Source organism: Lichenostomus cassidix, chromosome 2 (genome assembly GCF_008360975.1).
Source record: "Lichenostomus cassidix isolate B80296 chromosome 2, HeHo_3.0, whole genome shotgun sequence".
Classification (NCBI taxonomy): domain Eukaryota; kingdom Metazoa; phylum Chordata; class Aves; order Passeriformes; family Meliphagidae; genus Lichenostomus; species Lichenostomus cassidix.
In genome coordinates this window covers 91,867,441-91,885,512 of record NC_139482.1, presented here as the reverse complement: position 1 = coordinate 91,885,512, position 18,072 = coordinate 91,867,441, and the positions used below count along the sequence as shown (strand labels likewise).

Genomic DNA, 18,072 nt, shown 5'->3' with positions numbered 1-18,072 from the left:
TCTCACAATTGGTGTGAACTGAGCAATTCCAGCAAACCAGGTCTCCCTGCCTTACAGGCCTCCTGGCGCTACAAGGCATGTCAGTGTCAGTAACAAATTTCTGGATAGCTGCTTGCACGTGGAAGTAACAAGCAGAAGTTGCATCCCTTCTGAGGATGCAGGATTACCTGTGGAGGGAATGCTGCTGAAGGTATTTCTTGGCTTGTGCTGAGGTCCAAAGGTTTGAAAAGAGAGCTTGCTACAGTTCCATGTCTGTAAGTTCCGTGCACAAAGGCTCTGATATGGCCTTGCAGCCCTCCTGTATGATAGGGCTGTGTCAGCTCATGTGGACTGGCAGAGCTTACAGAGCAGAGCCTGCTTGTGCTCTGTGCTGTGCAGTTATGGGGTCTCTGTCCCTGCTCCTTGCAGGGGGGTTGGACTAGATGACCTTTAAAGATACCTGCCAATCCAAACTATTCTGTGATTACTCACATTTGGTTCCTGCTGTCTTGCTGAGACATTGTTCCCTGACTTAGTGTTTGTACTGTTTCAAGGCAAACATAAGATTTGCTTATGTTATTAGCTTTCATGCAGCCTAAAATAAATCAGGAATGCTTGTTATTCCATGCAGTGAACCCTGTCCTGTTGAACATGGTGTTTGGCTACAGTGCACATGGATGGGCTTTGTGAGCTGATCCAGAGGTTGGTGCACTTTGGTGCAGAGCACTAGGGCAGAGTTCAGGACCAAAGGGGAAGTCTTGTCCCTGTTCAGGTGCAGTCTGGATCTCTTTGGGTTCACATGGCACCTAACTTCCAACTGTGCACTTGGCTGCTTCATTAGCTTGCAGGAGGTCTGATGGTTCTGAGATTGCTGTCTTCATATCACTGAGGGTTCCTCCAGAATCTACCTCCCCAAACGCAAAGTTTTAGTAAAATTCAAAGTGCAGGGGAAGAGAGAATGCACAGGAAGTATCTATGGGAAAGATAGGCTGGAAAAAAAATGGACGGAAAAAAAAGGTAAAACCTCACTGGTTTTAAAAAGAAAGACTTCTGTTCCAAATTCACATATTCTATCTGCAAAACCTTGCTTCCTAGATATTTTGCCTCAAGATTTTTTTTTAATGTAGTTAAAACATGAATAATTTTAAAACAAATAATCAGCTTAACCCTATAGCACTTAGCATTCTCAATCAGCTGGCTTGAAAATACAAGTGCAGAAACAGTAGCTGTTCTGAACAGCAATTTGAGAGGCTTAGGTAGCTGATATCTCACAATCTGACTAGAATGGCTTTGGAGAAACCCTACCAGGGAGGACATCACAAGGCTGGATGCTGAATTTGGACAGTGGAGTACAGTATACAGTTCAAGCATTTTATCAGTGCCAATGGCCCTGAGACTATTGGCATTTGGAAGAAACAGAGTGGTTGTAATATTTGTCTACACTTGCTGTGTTTATCTAAATCTCAACTCAATCTTTGGCAGCTTCAATGTCAGTAAAATAAAGTTCTGTTGTAAGGTGTGGAAGAGGAGAGCTACTGAAACACAACCCCTGAAGTTGCTTGCAGTGTAGACTTCTGTGGGGAGCTTTCCTTTTCACTCTTCAGAATGGTGCTTCTTTTGGAAACAGAGGGGGGAGACTGATGATTGCCAAGCTGCCAGTTCACACAGGTGATGCATCTGCCAGGGTGGTGGCACAGTCACTGCCACCAGCCACTCCTGAATAATGTCATCATTTCCATGATAAAGCATGTGATCATTTGCAACTTGCAGAATCCTGCTTTCCTAACAGCCGGAGGTGGGTAAGTTTTTGGTTTTTTTTTTTTTTTTTTTTTTCTCTTGTGATGTGCAAGTTGTATACCCAACTCTTTATCATCCCACTAGGAGCTGGGCAAACAGCTTTTGCACTGGTCTGATAAGATTTTATTGAGGACAACAATCATCAGGTGTTTTTAAGACACTTAGATCCCATGCCACTTAGTTGTTTATAATGATGAGGGAAAAAACCTAAGGAGTTTGGGTGTGTTGTCTAGTGCACCTTCAACTGGGACTCCACATCAGCTGGGAAATAGTTGCCAGCTAATAGTTTTAAAATAGTTACGATGAGCAAACTGCTCAGAACACATGTATACATTTCTGATTGGTTTACTTTGATTAAAAAAGTTGTCAAATGCACAGTTCCACAATTTTTAAAGAAGTTGTTTCCTGTTGTCATTTTCTCTCTGTCTCTCCAAACACCAGCATGATACCACTGCTACACTCTGCTGCTCTTTATTTATTGCCTGATTCCCAGCCCTCCCAAGGAGACAGTGACCCGTAACAACCTGAATAGGCAGCAGCCCAGGAGCTTTGCAGGATGGTGAGGTTCAAAGCTGATGGGCCAGGTTCAGTTAAAGCTCTATAAAGACTCCAAGGAGAAGAATTGTTCCTCCAAACTGAGTTAGAAGATTCTGACTCCTTGTACATGAAGATGGTTGTGTCTGACAGCTCAGAGGATCTGATGTGACCAATGCAAGACAAAAATTCTCATGTCTGGGAACTCTTGCCCAGCAGATGCATAAATTGGGAGCTGTTAAACAGCTTCTTCTCGTCAGACATGGCATTGTTTGTCTGTTTTCAGAGCAAAAGACAGGGTTTAAAGGGAAGTCTACAACCACAGCCATCTTCCTTATGGTCATCTCTGTTTGCATTCCTCTGGAAATGCTAAATATGGTACCTTATGCCTGTAGTTTGAGTATAGATTTACAGGAAGGAAGGGAGTTTTGTTTCAACTGTTTTGAAACTGTGTGGTACAATCTTTTTTGTACTGAAATATGTTTACAAGAAGTCCTGGGCATATGTTACTCCCTGGGTTCTTCGTGTGGCACAAAGTGGAGAAAAACATCTGTTGTACATCCATTCAGTAACTTTTTCTGCCAGGCCCTCTTTGAAATGAAGAATTTTTTTTTTTTTTTTAACCAACCAAGCAAACCTAACAACAGGGTTTTTAAAAAATTTTGTATGTTGACTACCTTCTGCAGCTGCTGGGAGGTGTTACATGTCCAGTTTAATTATCTCAGCAGAAGTTGGATAAACAACTCCTGTGCTAGCGTGACACATTTAAAGCAGTCAAAAGCTGCTTCAGAGCACATCACTTCTGTAGGTAAAGAGAGGAGCTATTGTGGGTGTGTTGTCTCGTGTACCTGTATTATCATTGAGAGGCAGGTGAGATACTGGCTCCTTAAATAACAACTCTGGTCTTAAGCAAGCATTTCATAATGAAGTTATTTGACTCATCAGCTACTGGGAATAGCAGCCCAGGTCCATTTTGCTCATGGGCAAAAAGGGCTCCATGGGAGAGGCTTTGTGAAGGCTTAGCACAATTCTCTGCCTGCAACTGCATTAGTCTGTGTTTTCTCTTGTGGCTGGAATGCAGTGTGGTGGTAAATTGGTTAAGCTTGGGGCATGAGGTCCTTTCCTAGGCTGCTCTGTGCAGCTCCATGGTTCTTTTGCACAAAAAGGAGAAAGAGACCTTATTTTGGAGTGCTGCCACTGTGCTGAATCATGACCATGAAAACTGCTGAAGGGGGTCTGTGCTAAATAACAAGTGTTGTATGCCAATGGTTATTTTTGGTGGTTTCAATTACAATCCTTCTTTCTCCAAGAACCACACTGGTGTTTGTGTAAATGGATGCTGAACAGCAACAGCAAAGCCATTGAGTACCAGAGCCAAATCTGAAGCAGAGTGGACACGTTTGCAGCAATGTGTCTGCTCTTCTCAGCTGTTCCACCCTGTGACCCTCAGCCTCTTCCTTGTGTAAACATAGATGGAAGCAGTCAGGGACATCTGTATTTAGGAGCAATATCAGGAGCTTAGTTGGGAAGAGGGAGCACAGAGGATGGAGCAGTTGTTAGGCTATTCAGGCTTTGTCTCAGTGGGAAAGTATGAATGCATTTAATACTGCCTTTGCACTCTTGGCTGGCTGGAACCCAGCACTGACCACGGTGCCTGCTGATACTGCAGGGATTGCTTTGGCTTTTAGCACATGGTTGAAAGAAAAACACTTAGGGAGCTTATTAGTAGGTTGAGAAGAGCAAACTGCTTTCTTTCCTTTCACTTTTCTCTTTTTGTTTTTCTTTTTTTTCCTGTTCTTTCAGCAAGACTCTCTGTTTAGACATCTTGTGAATAAATGGAGGAAACTTTTTGACTTCTGTTTTGAGGGGAAGCCAGGAGTGACTAACATTCCTTAATCTGATTTTATTGCACATTCTTGTCTTGGATATGTTTTCTCTTTTTTCCCTAACCGAAGAAGAAAACAATCCCTGATGCAAGTGGCTTCTAAGCTCTGTCTTCCTGTAGCTCCACATGTAGCTCTCTGTATCCGTTTGGGAGCTGACTTCACATATTGTTTTTTCTTTTCATGCAAAAGATCTGTCTGCAAACTGTGGCTTGAATAAAAGCAGGAGGGAGTTCAGATTCTGGGAGTCCCTGGTGTCAGCTGAGGCAGGCAGCAGATAATCCCTGCTCTGTTCTGTACATTCATTAGCATTCTAGAAATACCTGACGTGTCTGTTTCCTGATTAGGAGATCTTTAGTCAAATGCTTATTTTCTCACAGGAAACAAAGCATTCAGAATTTGTCTGGAAAAATTTAGGAATGCCTTTCCATGTACATAACAAGCTTTTTTTCATTTGCACATGTTGCTGGTCCCTGTTTGTCAGGGACCTCTCTGCATCCTGGTAAAGTTTTTGGCACACAAACAAAGTACACTAGCTTGCTCCCTGCATCCCCATTAATTTCAATTTCTGCTTCTTCCTTCAACAGGTAGATGGGCTTGACAGGAGTTGAGAGAATTGAAAATTATTTGAAGAGGAGGGTTATCCTAAATAAACGTGGTCAAAGCAGTCTATTAGCACTGCAATATGGTTGTTGCCGATGATGCTTGTTTACACTTGTTACGTCTTATGTGTGTACAGTTTCATTTTGTAGGCAGATGGCTTTTAAGTCAAATAACGAGTTCTCAGTGTGCTCTCCTAAAGTGAAACACTGCTTCCTTCCTTTCCCTCGGCACCCCCACCAAAGTGAAGTTTAAAGTCTGCAGCTAACCAGGAGTCCTCCATTCCACCAAAGACAAAATGTGTCCGGTTTGTTTAATAAATAATCAGCTGGCTTTGATTTTTTGGCTTAATTTAGTCCAAGTGCTTGGGGGTGGCTAGATGGGAATGTGGTGTTGGGGGTGGAGACTTCCAAGGAAAAATTCTAGGAGCAGAAAATTAAAGTAGCAGAGGATATATCCTCTGTGCAGGCTGAGGAGATAGCACTGCAGCACATGCTGTTGCTCATAGTTTCAAAGAATGAAACAGTGATTTCCAAGAAAGTATGTTATAGTTAACATGCTCTTAGCTAGGTAAACTTCAGCTGCTTTATTTAGCTCTGACAGTGCGGGGCTTTTTTATTTGTAAAGCCATTGCATTCTAGAGCCTGTGGTCAACTTCTGAGACACTTCTGCAAGTTGTCTAGTTTTCATAGTTACCAAGGGAAAAAAAATTGACCTGAAAACACAAGCAGTACAAGTATCTAAGGGCATAGTGGTACAGGCAGCTGCATTTTGGCTGCTCTGCTGTCTTGGCTGAACATGACCTGGTTTTGCTCCAGAAGCCACATAGCTGGGTTAGTGTGGTGCCAAGCTCAATTCCTGTGCCTGGTGTCTGGAGTGGGCTGGGAGAGCAGCCATCCACTGTGGATAGGAGAGCAATGCCCTTGGCCTTGGTCCTTTGGGGGTAAATTAACAGATCTATGTATATTTGTTTTGTTTTCACCGCCCTGTGCTCTCTTTCTGGGTGAGGAAGTGGAGGAGGGGAATTTACAATGTGTGGCTCACACCAGTTACGCACTGTACTATTAACAGATATTTGCTCTACTGCACCTCAATTTTTGCAGTGTATGGTATGAACAGTTCTTCACCAGCATTAAAATAAAACAGGTGTTTACCTGTGCAGCCAAAAGGGTCACTGGGTGACAGCAAACAAATGCATGCCCTCAGGGGGCAGATTTTTCCTGAAAAGTTTGTATGGTCTCTATCACCACACATTACAGGAAGGAAGAAAATTGGTGGTTTCCAGAGGCTAACCTCAGTCCTTTGATGGTGAATCACAGCCATGGGGACTAAAAGGAAAGGTGGCCTCAGTGAGGAGTGGGACCCTCTGCCACTGTTTGAGGGCAGGGAAGCACACCGTCCTGGAAGCACAGGGGTCTGGCTTTGCTACTCACACTGTTTCCTAGCTTGATTTGAATCCCCCTTTGCATGCACTGAGTTACCCTGGTCGTCACTTTCTGAACCAGTTGGGGAGAGTGATGCAGACAATTCTTGTCAGCCTTGAGAGCATCAGTGGCTGCAGCAATGGAGGGAGGAAATGAAATGCCAGTGCATTGATGTAAAACTCCTTTGGAAGAGGAGGAAAACTTTATGCAGTTTTTCCAGTTATACTCAGTTTTCTGCCATACAGCAGTTCTTTGCCTGGTAGTGTCTTTCAGGTTGCTATTGCACAGAAACTCATAAGACTTTGAACTATAGTATGCATACTAATAAGAATTTATTGTTTTTGTTCCCTTGAAATGAACAAAAACACTCCCACTTCGTATCTCCTAGCTGGGGAAAAGCACAGTGTTCCCCTTGTGCTTTCCTCTTCCCTATCTGAAGCACTCTTTTGTGCTGTGAGAAGTTGCTGCAGATCTGCTGTGTAGTTCGTGCAGCTTGGTCTCTCAGCTGCCAGAAGTGTGACCTTTGTCTGTCTTCATGGGAGAAAAGGTGGATCTCTGGAAACCTGGGGAAGACATGCATGTGGGAAGAAGGAGAAGAATATGGTCCTGTATTAAGCTATTAAGCTGGGACAGCAACTGGAAATCTTGGGAGTGTTTTGAGTATTGTTTGAAGCCCTTCAAGGCACATAAGGGTGTGTGTATGTGTGTGTTTGTGAGTAATTTACATTCTCTGCAAAAGCTTCCCACAAGTGACAGTCCCTTTTAAAAAGTGATATTATTATATAGGACCAAGTTGTGTTTTCAGACTCTGCAGCCTAGCAAAGAATTCATCTTTTCTTGGCCCATGGCCCTGCACAGCACTGCCCATAAGCCTGGTGCACCTGGTGGTAAATGCCCATTTTCTGGGGGAGGTTCCTCAGCCGAGGAGCTCTTGAGTTGGCAGTGTCTGCTGATACCCCTCCCACTCAACCAGTAAGTGGTCTCAGCTGGACCCTGTGTGCCAGTGTCCTTGTCCTTGGCTGCTGCTTCACAGCTACTGGCTCCCTCCCTGCTCCAGCAGCAGCCTGGCGCCTGGCCCATGCAGTAGACTTGTCAGTGTAGTGTCTTCTTCCTCTCTCACTGTTCCCAGCCTTGAGCCATTTTGTAAGCAATGCTGCAAGTGGTGGGGGAGCACTTCAAAAATAGTTGTAAAAGCTGTTCTTCAAGTCAGTAATTCCATCCTGCGTTGTCAGTGGCAGACTAGAGAACATGACAAGAAAACATGCTGCTAAGATTGCATTCGTCAATAAAACCAGCATACTGGCATCTGAGAAGCAATTTGGCACAGGGGGAGTCTCTATTAAATGTGCTGTATCCTTTTTTCACTGTTAACTCTTCATCTTATGAAAGAAGGGTCCAGAGGTATGCAGCAAGAAGGCAAAGTGGCTTAGGAAACTTTTTCCTTCTCTTGTTTCCCAAAGTGAACAGATGAATTGAGGGGGGAGAACAAGTGTCAGATACAGGTGTGGAGTAAAGGTACTGGAAGTTTGGTATGCCTGCCTTTTATATTTTTATTTGGATGAGGAAGGCAGTTCTGAAGTGAACCTCTTGACTACCTCCCCTTCCTGCCCTGTGTGCTGGCTGGCATGAATGAGCAGCATTAGGTGATGCAAGCTAGATTCCTTCTACCTAAACCAAAACCAGAAGCTACATTCTCGAAGCCCACCTGGCTCATCTGATGTGCTGAGTGTTTGATCAGTGGCAGAAGACCTTGTCCAAAATAAAAGCCTGGTAGACCTTTAATAATCTGGCTGTTGAGACCTTCTACATCATTGTTCTATAGGTTGCTTCAAGTGGGCAAAGCTATTTGGTCCTGCAGAGCCAGCTCTAGTGTGGTGGTAAGGACAGCCTGCCCAGATGAGAGGCTGGAAATGTTGAATATTGACTTACTGTGGCTGCAGATGCCCATGTTCTACTGGAAATGCGTGGCAGACTTTTGTGCTCCCTTTCAGTGGGTTCAGATCTTTGGGTGGGTGGGTTTTTTGTGGTTTTTTTTTTGTTGTTGTGTTGCTTTGGTTGTTTGTTTTTTATAGCTGTCTTTCATGCTGTCATTGAAAGTTGCCAGAAGCCTTTTTTCATTATCTTGCTATTTTCCCTTCCTGGGAAAGAATTGATTTTTTTCTTGCTGTAGAGAATTGCATTAAATAATCTCTTAAGGAGCTTTCTCAGTCCCTGCATATCAAACAGGTGGTATGTAGTAGGAGTTTTCCTTGGCTGCTGTGTGCTCCTGCAGAGATATTTAGAGATGCCTGTGTGCCTTTCACCACAAGCATATGATTTTGTTGCAATCTTAGCATATTTTGCCCAGATTGAAATGATGGTTAGGAGAGTGAATAAGATAAAAATCAAACATAAAGTGGGGGAAGAAGAAGCATGCTTTTCCCCAGAATGGGGTTGCAAAAAGTAGCTAGCATGAGAAAGATTGGTCCCACTAGAAGTGAAGTACTATCTGTCCTCATGGGAAACACTGGAATAGATTGCCCAGAGAAGCTGGGTATGCCCCATCCCTGGAAGCATTTAAGGCCAAGTTGGACGGAACTCTGAGCAACCTGGTCTAGTGGAAAGTTTCCCTGCCCATGGCATGGGGGTTGGAAATGGATGATCTTTAAGGTCCCTTCCAACCCAGGCCATTCTATGATTTTATGATGTTGCTTCCTCTTCCTTCTTCCCCCCTCTTTCTCCCCCCCATCTGAAATTGCCTAAGATGGAAGAGGAGGGAATATTATTGACTGATGTAAATAGTAAATAAATAAAACATAATCTGAATGAAGGATTCTGTGTCCTAAATGGCACACACTTCACATCAGCCCATTATGCTGTATGTTTATATTTGGCCAGCTTGAGAAGCAATTCTAACCATTAACCACCATTAATTGCCCTGTGACTGGATGGTTGGGATGGGTTCCTGACACAGGAGAGAGAGATGCATTAAAGGCTCTCCAGCTGTCTTGTTTTGAAGCTCCAAGGCAGATATATGTCAGTGCTCTTAAACCCTTCTCAGTAACATGGTGCAGTTCCATAGCTTAGTAACATGGTCTTTCACAGAATAGACACAGAATTCTCCATTACTGAATTTGTAGCTTATGCTCTGTGTCTTGCCTCTTCTTGGGGAGCTTGCTGCTTGCTGTGACTGTTGGCCATGCTCTGCCCTGTTCAGGTGCACCAGATGTTTGCTGTAAGTAGCTGACTGTGAGAAAAGCCTCTGTCTTTGGTGGCTAGACTGGTTTTTACCCTGGCTATGACTTCATCTTTTGACTATGCAATGTGTCTCAGACTAGGTCTGCTGGAGACACACCTGAGTAACTTCAGTTGTGGAGATTATTAAAGAAAAATGTTCCCCCTCTAGTTATAATAAAACTTCTGCCATCCATTTCCTGAGTCTTAGTGCAAAGGTAGTATCCAAGTGAACTATTATGTTAATTATTTTTTTTAATAATTTCTCCCTTGTTGTTTCTTCAGCATTCAATGCCAGCATTGCTGGATCAAGTTAAGTTTAGGAGACCTAGTTTTGCTGCTTTTATATGAGGGAAGGAAATGGTATGCTACTCTGTCCTAGAAAAGGAAATCCTCCCTGGATCGAGGCATAAAAACTTGATTCCATTTAAACATGGCATCTTATAGCAGGAAAAGGCTGGAGTGCCTTGAACCTGCTTAGGTTTAGGATTTTTGCTGTCCAGAAGTTTCTGTTAACTTCTTAAAATGGTCTCTGCTGGAATTCATATATGTTGGAAGCTGCTCTTCACCTCCTTGATCTTCCCATATAAGTCATCAAGTTTAAGATATAATGAATTCACAGCAGACTCTTGACTGCTTGGTCTCTTCTATTTAGTAAGCAGAAGAGACTTTGATGATGTACTGTGAACCTGTGGACTCAGAATTAATTTAATCTAAAATTAAGTTTGCGTTACATTACAACCTTGTAGCCATCTGCACTGGGCTGTACCTAATTTATAGCATATGCTTCTGCCTTCACTTCTAAAGAAGCATTTCCTGGCTGCTGCCTCCATCTCAGGGCCTGTGGGATCTGGCATCAAACACTGTTTGTGTTCATTGATGGGGATAGAAAAAGGTGTGGAACTTCTCCTGCTTAACAGCATCTCTTTTTCTGCTCCTGAGCCAGTTGCTTTTGCATGTGGCCTTGGGTGCAAAATCATGTTCCAGCAGGTTGAATGGGAGGATTAGTAAGAGCCAGCTGTTGGCAGGAAGGCATCTTACTGTCAGTGTCATGGCGTGAAATTGATTGGATCACTACAGCTCTTGTGTCTTACCAGGGAACTTTTTTAAAATGCGTTAATCACTGTGGGAAATCTGGAATCAAATACCAAACACTTTCCCCCACCTACTCCGGCCCTAAACTGAGGCGAAAATCCTAAGAATTCTTGGTCTTGGTTTTGATGACTGCTATATGGGATAAATAATGACCTGGCCTTTATGCAGTAGGCTTCTGTCCTGCTGTGTCTTGACTAGAGCTGCCCAAAATTTCCTCTTTCAGACTCCAAAACAAAGTTGCAGTCTTGCTGCGTGAAAATCAAGCACCTCGTAAAGGGCAAAATTTTGAAGAATCTGAGATGTCCCAAGGATCTGCTTACAGTGAGAAAATTCACTCACTGCAAGTATTGTGGGGTGGCTGCTGGCACATGTGAGGAGTTCTGCATTTCTCATGCCTGATAAAATCATATAGCACAATGTTGCAGAGCTCTTGACTTTAGCTAGCAGGCAACATAACTGGGATTATTTGGTATTGGCAAATCTTCTCAAGATAAGAGATCGGAGGACTTTTAAGATGACTCTTCAGATCCCATTTCAGTAGATGGTTTTTTGTCCTGATGTTTTTAGACTATAAATTTGTCAGTGTGCCTTCCAGGGTAAGAAGTTTTTAAGTCTGCGTGTGCTCTGTAAACCAAATATTTTTATATGTGAGTTTGAATAGGCTGATCACAAAGATATGACTATGGCAGAGGTAGTGGCTAAGGTGGAACAGCAATGGGTCATTAATGTGTGGGCTCTCTTTGAAAGAGTATATTGTTTTTCAGAGTTCTTCCATTGTGTGTATTGGGGTGTTTATCTTGGTTTGCAGTCATCAGTGATCTTCTCCTTAGATAAGTGACCAGTAGCTGAGCTGTCAGGCAAATGATTTCATGCCTGCACCACCCTGGCTGGGCACCTAAATGGGAACCAAAAACACAAACCTAGGGCTGCATATTGTCTGGCTGCTGCATTTCATAACTGCTGTGAAACAATCACAGTGGGGCTTTTCCTTTCCAAATTGTCAAGACAATAGAGATATTTCTTCTAAAGAAAGAACAAATGGAGGAGGAAGGCTCTAATTGCCCTTTAAAAACAAAATCCCTATCTTGCTGTGCTGCTTCTGGTCTAAAATTAAAATGTTAGATTAATCTTTGAAGCAATGCAAGAATCTCCAAGTGGTTTTCCTCTACCCACCCAGCACATGCCTGGGTTTCCCACTTGATTTAGGAGCAAACCTCTCATAGGGATGAGCTGAATTTTGTTTGTTGTTACCATGAGCAGTGAGATGGGTTCAAAATTGAGGAGACAAGGGGAGCAGCGCACTGATCTCCCTTCTCCTCTTCCAAAACAAATAAGGGTTGGATTTTTATTAAAACCACAGTTAAGTTTTGTTTCTTAAATGAAAACACAAGCTTTATTGACTTTTTAAATCAGGTCTAGCCCTTCCAGTCATGTTTTGTTATTAAATGTGCCCTTCTCCTAGTCTCTCTGAAATCACTTGCAAGTTGAGTTTAATAAAGAATATGTTTTGATGTTTTTATAGTAAAGAGGGAGGAGATCAGGCTCTAGTTGATCTGCTAATGAGACTCTTCGAGGAAATCTATTCCCAGTGTTCATCTCTGTTTCAATTACTTCTATGATGGCTGACCTTCCTTCCCCTGTGCTTTGGCAGAAGGGCATCTGCTTTGCCAGCAGGCAGGGAATGAGATGCTGAAGCTGTTCTGATGTTTGTCTTGCTGACTTTGGCAATACTGCTTCTTCCGCCCTCTGCCTTCTTTCAGCAGCTGCCTCAGCTGAATGAGAAATGCAGCTTTCCCCTGTCCTGTTATGTATGAAGAAGGGAGAATTTGTTTTTTGGTTTTATCCTATTTCAGGCTTCATTGAAAATGCCTTTGCTGTCTGATTAGGGAGAAGAAACGAACAGGTTTTTGTGCTTGAAACATCCAAGATTAATGGATTTCTATGCTTGCTGCAGGAGTTGGTTAAATCTTGTATGTGGCTTTGAAAAACTGTTCTCTGGAACCTCGCTTGCTTGCAGGTCTGACTTAGAAGCAGGTGTTAAACACTGGTTTCCCCCTGACGCTGACGCCACTTTGGTTTGCTGGTTTTGGCGACTGTTTCTGCTTGCCAGCATTCCATAGGTGTCCTCAGCACATTGAGCCAAGCTGTGACTTCACAAGATGCGTAGGTGGCTGTGCAGTGTGTTGCTAAAGCTGCTTTAATTTCTTCACAAATATGTCTATGCTGGCAGGATTCAAGCTGACTGTCACAGAAGTCTCACAGACCACGGCTGTATGGCACAGCTGACTTATTATCCCCTTGCCCCTGTGAATTCAGGGACTTTCTGCTGACTAGAAAGGCTTGAATTGTTGGAATCTGGAGGAGGAGAGTGGCAGATACCAGGAAATGTCTTCTCCACATTACTTGCTGCAGAAGAAGCATTGTGTTTTGCTGATGTGCAACTGTGACTTGGTTATTTTGGTTTTGTTTGTTTTTTCTTTCAAGCGTGGAGTCTCAGCAGACCATCCTTGCTGGGAATCCACAGGAAATGCGTGACTGGAGGTGTCTCACTACCTCATGAAAACATGTCAGTTGTGTGATGTCTACTCTTTAGCAGGTGGTGCTTATACAATGAATAGCCTTACTTGGGGTGTGGGAGGGCAGATTGAGTGAGGAGTAGTAATGCTGATCTAACATACTTGAAAATGTTCAAGCAACTTGTTGGAGTCTTTCATGATCAGGTCCAGTGTGATATGGAATGTCAGGGGAGCCAAGGGGAGAGAAACAGATGCCAAAGTCCAGATTACACACACACATCCCTACAAAAGGGCAACATAAGCAAGTGCAATAAACAAGATTTAATTATCTTCTGTTAACTCTGGTGAAAGTGAAGGGTGAAGTTTTAAATATAGGCAAAAACCATGAATGTTTTCTCAGTAAGTTTCTTGTAAAATTCAGAGAATTGTGCTATTTTTTTTTTACTTGACTTGTCCTCATGCTCTTATTTTCAAGCCCAAACTTGTCAAAACTAACATGCCTATTCCTATTCTGTTCTTGTAAACTCCTTTGTCATAGATAAAATAATGGAGCAGCAGCTCTGAAATGCTTTTGCTTGCAGTCTAGACCCTTGCAGTCAGATGCCTTCAGATCATTCAGAGCTAGAAAGATAGAAATTTGGAACTCATTAGGTGTCAAAGACCTGGCCATACCAATCCAAAGGTGACTGATCCTGCCCAGAGAATCATGTAAGGAGGAGTTCTACAGATGTCAATATATGAAGCACTGATGGATGAGACTGTGGGAGGGAAAGGAGGTGAAGAAGGAAAGGCTTGTTTTGGCATGAGAATCAATGCTTATGAACCAACAGAAATACACGTGTGCTGCAGCTCATATGGTCTCTAATCAATGGAGCATGTGACTTCAGAGAGCCTTCCCACAACACAAAGTGAAAAAAACATCTAACTGGCTTCAGGAGACCACTCTACAAAATTGGGTGTGGTAGTGAGGAAGTGCACATAGGTACTCTGAAATTCCTCCAAATATGAAAGCTTACAAATACCTTACTCTAGGTATTTCTAGGGCTCTTGTTTCTGGGTTGAGGAGGAGCTAAATGAGAGCAGTTTATGCTGCTACTGAGTGTGCTGTGCTATTCTGGAGAGTTGTTAGAGAGCTATATATTCAAACAGGAATGAACTATAACAAGCACCAAATCAGTTTAGTGATCCAGCAGCACTGAATACTGACATAGAGCTAGAGCTGCATCATACTGGACTTAAAACCCATGGTAAAACCTGCTCTGGTAAGGATAGAGCAATTTTGTCAGAAATAAGGGTTGGAATGTGCACTCATGGAGTAATGTGGCTGTGCAGACACTCACTACAGGAGATGGGTCAGTCTGGTGCTGCTGACTCAGGAAAGGCTTGGTGGTAATCTTAAATCATGATCATATTTATCATGTGACAAAGCTTTATAAATTGAGTTGCTTCTATAGTGAATCCTTTCAGCCTTTGGCTACAGGGACAATGAGAGAAGAGTGAAATGGCTGATTAATGCTAATCATCCAGCTGTTAGTAGAAGTATATGCTCAGTTTTTCAAGTTATGCAGAAGAATTTTCAAGTGGGTTGAATCCAGTATCTAAACTTGAATGGGCATGTTTTCAGGCTAAGTGTTGGGTACAGTTGTACTGGAATACTTTATAGCAAAGGTAGGGTGGAAGATCTTTTGTCTTAATTACCTAAACAAGCTTAGGCTGGAATATGTTTTCGCAAGGCGGTGTCATGTTCTGTGGGATTAAGTCTGGAACCTGGTGTTAACCAGCTTGCTTTTTTACCCTAGGAAGCAAGTTGACCACCTCTTCTGGATTGCTAAAATTGTGGACAAACATGCTTAGTAAACTAATGGTGATAGTTCAGTATCTAATTCTCATCATCCTGTTCCACAGAATGGCTCTGTGAATTATTCCCTTTTGACTGAGTTGCATGACCAGTAAGTCGACTGAAAACTCACTACATCCTTCCTTCAGCAGCTGTTTGTTTCATAGGTTGCAGCATAGCAGTCACCACTCCTGAAAAAGAAATGATGTTTTGGGAGAGTCTGATGTAAGTGGGAATATGAAGGAAGTCAGCAATGTGGCACTGGTTATTCAAAGGAGGTGCGATAAGAATTGTTCCAGGCATATGGCATATGGGCATTTTGTATGTCTTGGCTTTTCTCAGACATAATGTTTGTGCTGCTTCTTATGCTCTCCCCTCTGCCCATATCTGCTCTTCTCTTCCTGTCTGTTAGAGTCATCCTTCCATTCCTGTCTTTTATTCCTCAGGAGTTCAGTAGAGCATACACACACAAGTGATTGATAAGCCTTTAGTTGCAGAACTGCTTTTACTTCCACAACTCCCAAGAGACTGGTGTGGTTTTGGGCCAGCCCTGTTCTTGTTCAGACATCTCTTAACATGTCTGTCAGGTGTGCTTTCTTTCCCCTCCCTCTCTCCTGTTTTTCTTGATAGCTGTGTGAGATCATCTCCTACCACCACCCCCACCACCCTTATCCCTCCTCCCAACACCTAGCATTACTTGAGAGAACAGAATTGCAGGAATTAGAGATTTTCTTCTGTGGTCTCATCTTTTCAGGGAACAAGAATGCAGTGCAGCAGCTGGCCCAGTCTCTTGTATCCTCTGCCTTCAGTAGTGTTTTTGTGCTCTGCTGTAGAAGTGGAGCTGTACAACTCCATGGCTTCAGTGGCTGAGAGAAGCATGGGGAGTAAGCATGAAATGACTTTAGGATAGCGTCAAAATTTATTTTGCATAATGTGTTGCAGGGTTGGAAGTGCCATGTCTTTCCCTAATTTTACACAATACTCCTGTCTTTCAGCAGCACCAAAGTGGAATGGTGTGGCTCCTGCCCACTTGTAAATTAAGCTTGGTCTTCATAGAGAAGTCACCCAGACATGATGTGATAGATCTATCCCTGTCAGCTAAAGAGCTGACAAAGCACTATTCATTGAACACCTGTGTAGACTTTGGGCAATGCAATCCACCTGTCTGCATGTTGCTAGGAGTAAGTCTTCAGGAGGACATCTCAGCACTCATTTCTGCAAAAGGCAAAACATTGTTGGGCTGCAAATATTGGTGCCAAGTTCTGAACAATTGAGGCAGGTGCTTTCTATAATGGTCTCCAGAAGACTAGGCCCAGACCTTGAAGACTTGACCAAAACCAGAAGTCAGGATTCACTGACTTGGTAGAAAATAGATAAATCTCTGAAAGACAGATAATACTTTTTTTCTGCAACTTGACAGCACATCAGGCTGATGTTTAAATAGTGACGTTCACAAAGCAGATCCTGCTGCAGCTCCACTGACTTCAGTGGAGTGATTGTGATACATGACAGTTGATGATGCAGCCCTGTAAATCTAGTCACAGCAGATTGATGCCTTACAAACTAGAGTTCTTAATGTATTACTTGACAATAAAAACTACAGCTTTCTTTTTCTAGAGATGAAAATGAAGGATTTTGATATCAGTTTGGCATAGAAGTTTCTGCCTGTATACTGTCTTCAGTGGAAAGAAGATAGAAAATTAGCATTTTGTATCTAGGTGTGGTGAATTGTAAACTTTTCCTTCATCTGCCTGCTGGAATCTGCTTTAAGAAAAGCATGTCTCAGATTGAAGTGAGTTGTTTGAGGAAACGTATGTAGGTCTATTAATAGAGGTCCTTTCAGTTTTTAGCGCTGGTTTTGGTTCCATCCTCTCCCAAATAATGAATCTCATCTTTTCTCAATTCCAGCCACAGTGCTCTTTCTACCTCATGAGCTGATGCCTTACCATCTAGTTTTCTTACCTTCTTTCCCTGTGGCCAGCCTTCTAGGGCTATAAAGGCTTTGGCTTTTTGTACATGCTCTCAGTGCTTCTTTTTTGTAGTAAGTGTTCCTAGCAATGTAGTCATTAGTGCAGCACTAGCCTCCTTCCCAACCCCCTTTTCTTCCTTCCGCCTATATTCTTGTTAATTTTTATTATTTCTCTCTTTCTCCTTTGTGCTCCTCTAAATATCTCTGTAACTGAGTGTCCATGATAGGCTCTGACTCCCTGTGTGTACACTGGGTTACTGCCTTGTATGCCTCTGCTGCACAGTCCAGATTCTTTGAGTGGATATCTATAAGCTTGACTTTCTGAAGAACAAGCTGTGCTTGCTTTTGTTTTTCTGGAAGTTAATTTTTTCACATAAGTAGCCACTATTTAGTGAGCTCAGCAGATGCTTTCTGCTCCCACCACAGTATCACTTAACACAGCTTTCATCTGCTGGCATATCACCGTGGCTCTGCTGGCCTTTGTTAGTGATGCTGAGCAGACCCTAAATATTGCTTTAAGACCCTGTCAGAACCTCCTAGAACAAACAACCCTGTTTTTTATCTGCTCTTACTCCAAATCTCACTCAACATCAGATGCAAACCTTTCCTTTCTGTAGATGTCCCTTCAGAATTTAACCAGATTGTCAAAGTGAGCTGTGGCATTGTCTCTTCTTTAAGTTCCTCTGCTCATACTTTCTGTCAATTCCCTGCAGATTGGACTTTGAGGAACCCAACATTTGGAACAGAATCTGGGTTATAGCCCTGTGTTTAGGAACTTGGGGGTTACATTCATGAGTGAGTAATCCACAGGTCAGTTTCTCTTTCTCACTGCAAGGCAATGAACAGCCATACAGACAGCAGTTATCCTTTTGGAGCAAGTTATTGGCTTGTAATGGTAGAAGCAGCATGTCCTGCAGTCACAATCCTACTTTAAAGGCCTTTTCTATGCAGATATAGTCACACAGAGTTTATCACCCCTCTGATGTTGGCCACATGGCCTAGCTTCAGGGAGTGCTCTGCAGAGCTTCTCATCATCTGTGCCCCAGCATGTACACATATGTGTCTTTGTTCCAGAAGGAGCTTGATGAGGGCAGAGGTTCTTCACTGTCCTTTTGATCCTGGGGCTGCACGAAGATTGGCAAGACAAGTTTCAAGGATTTATTCTGAAGCCAGGACAGATGAACAGCCAGTTACTAGCTTGCTATCATTGTGATTTCTGCTAATG

The 18,072-nt window shown here is 42.9% G+C and overlaps 1 protein-coding gene across 1 annotated transcript in view; it reads left to right on the top strand.

Annotated features, from left to right (window-relative positions):
• PARD6G (par-6 family cell polarity regulator gamma) overlaps positions 1-18,072 on the top strand; it is a 64,595-nt gene that overhangs the window by 23,640 nt on the left and 22,883 nt on the right. The window lies entirely within an intron of this gene.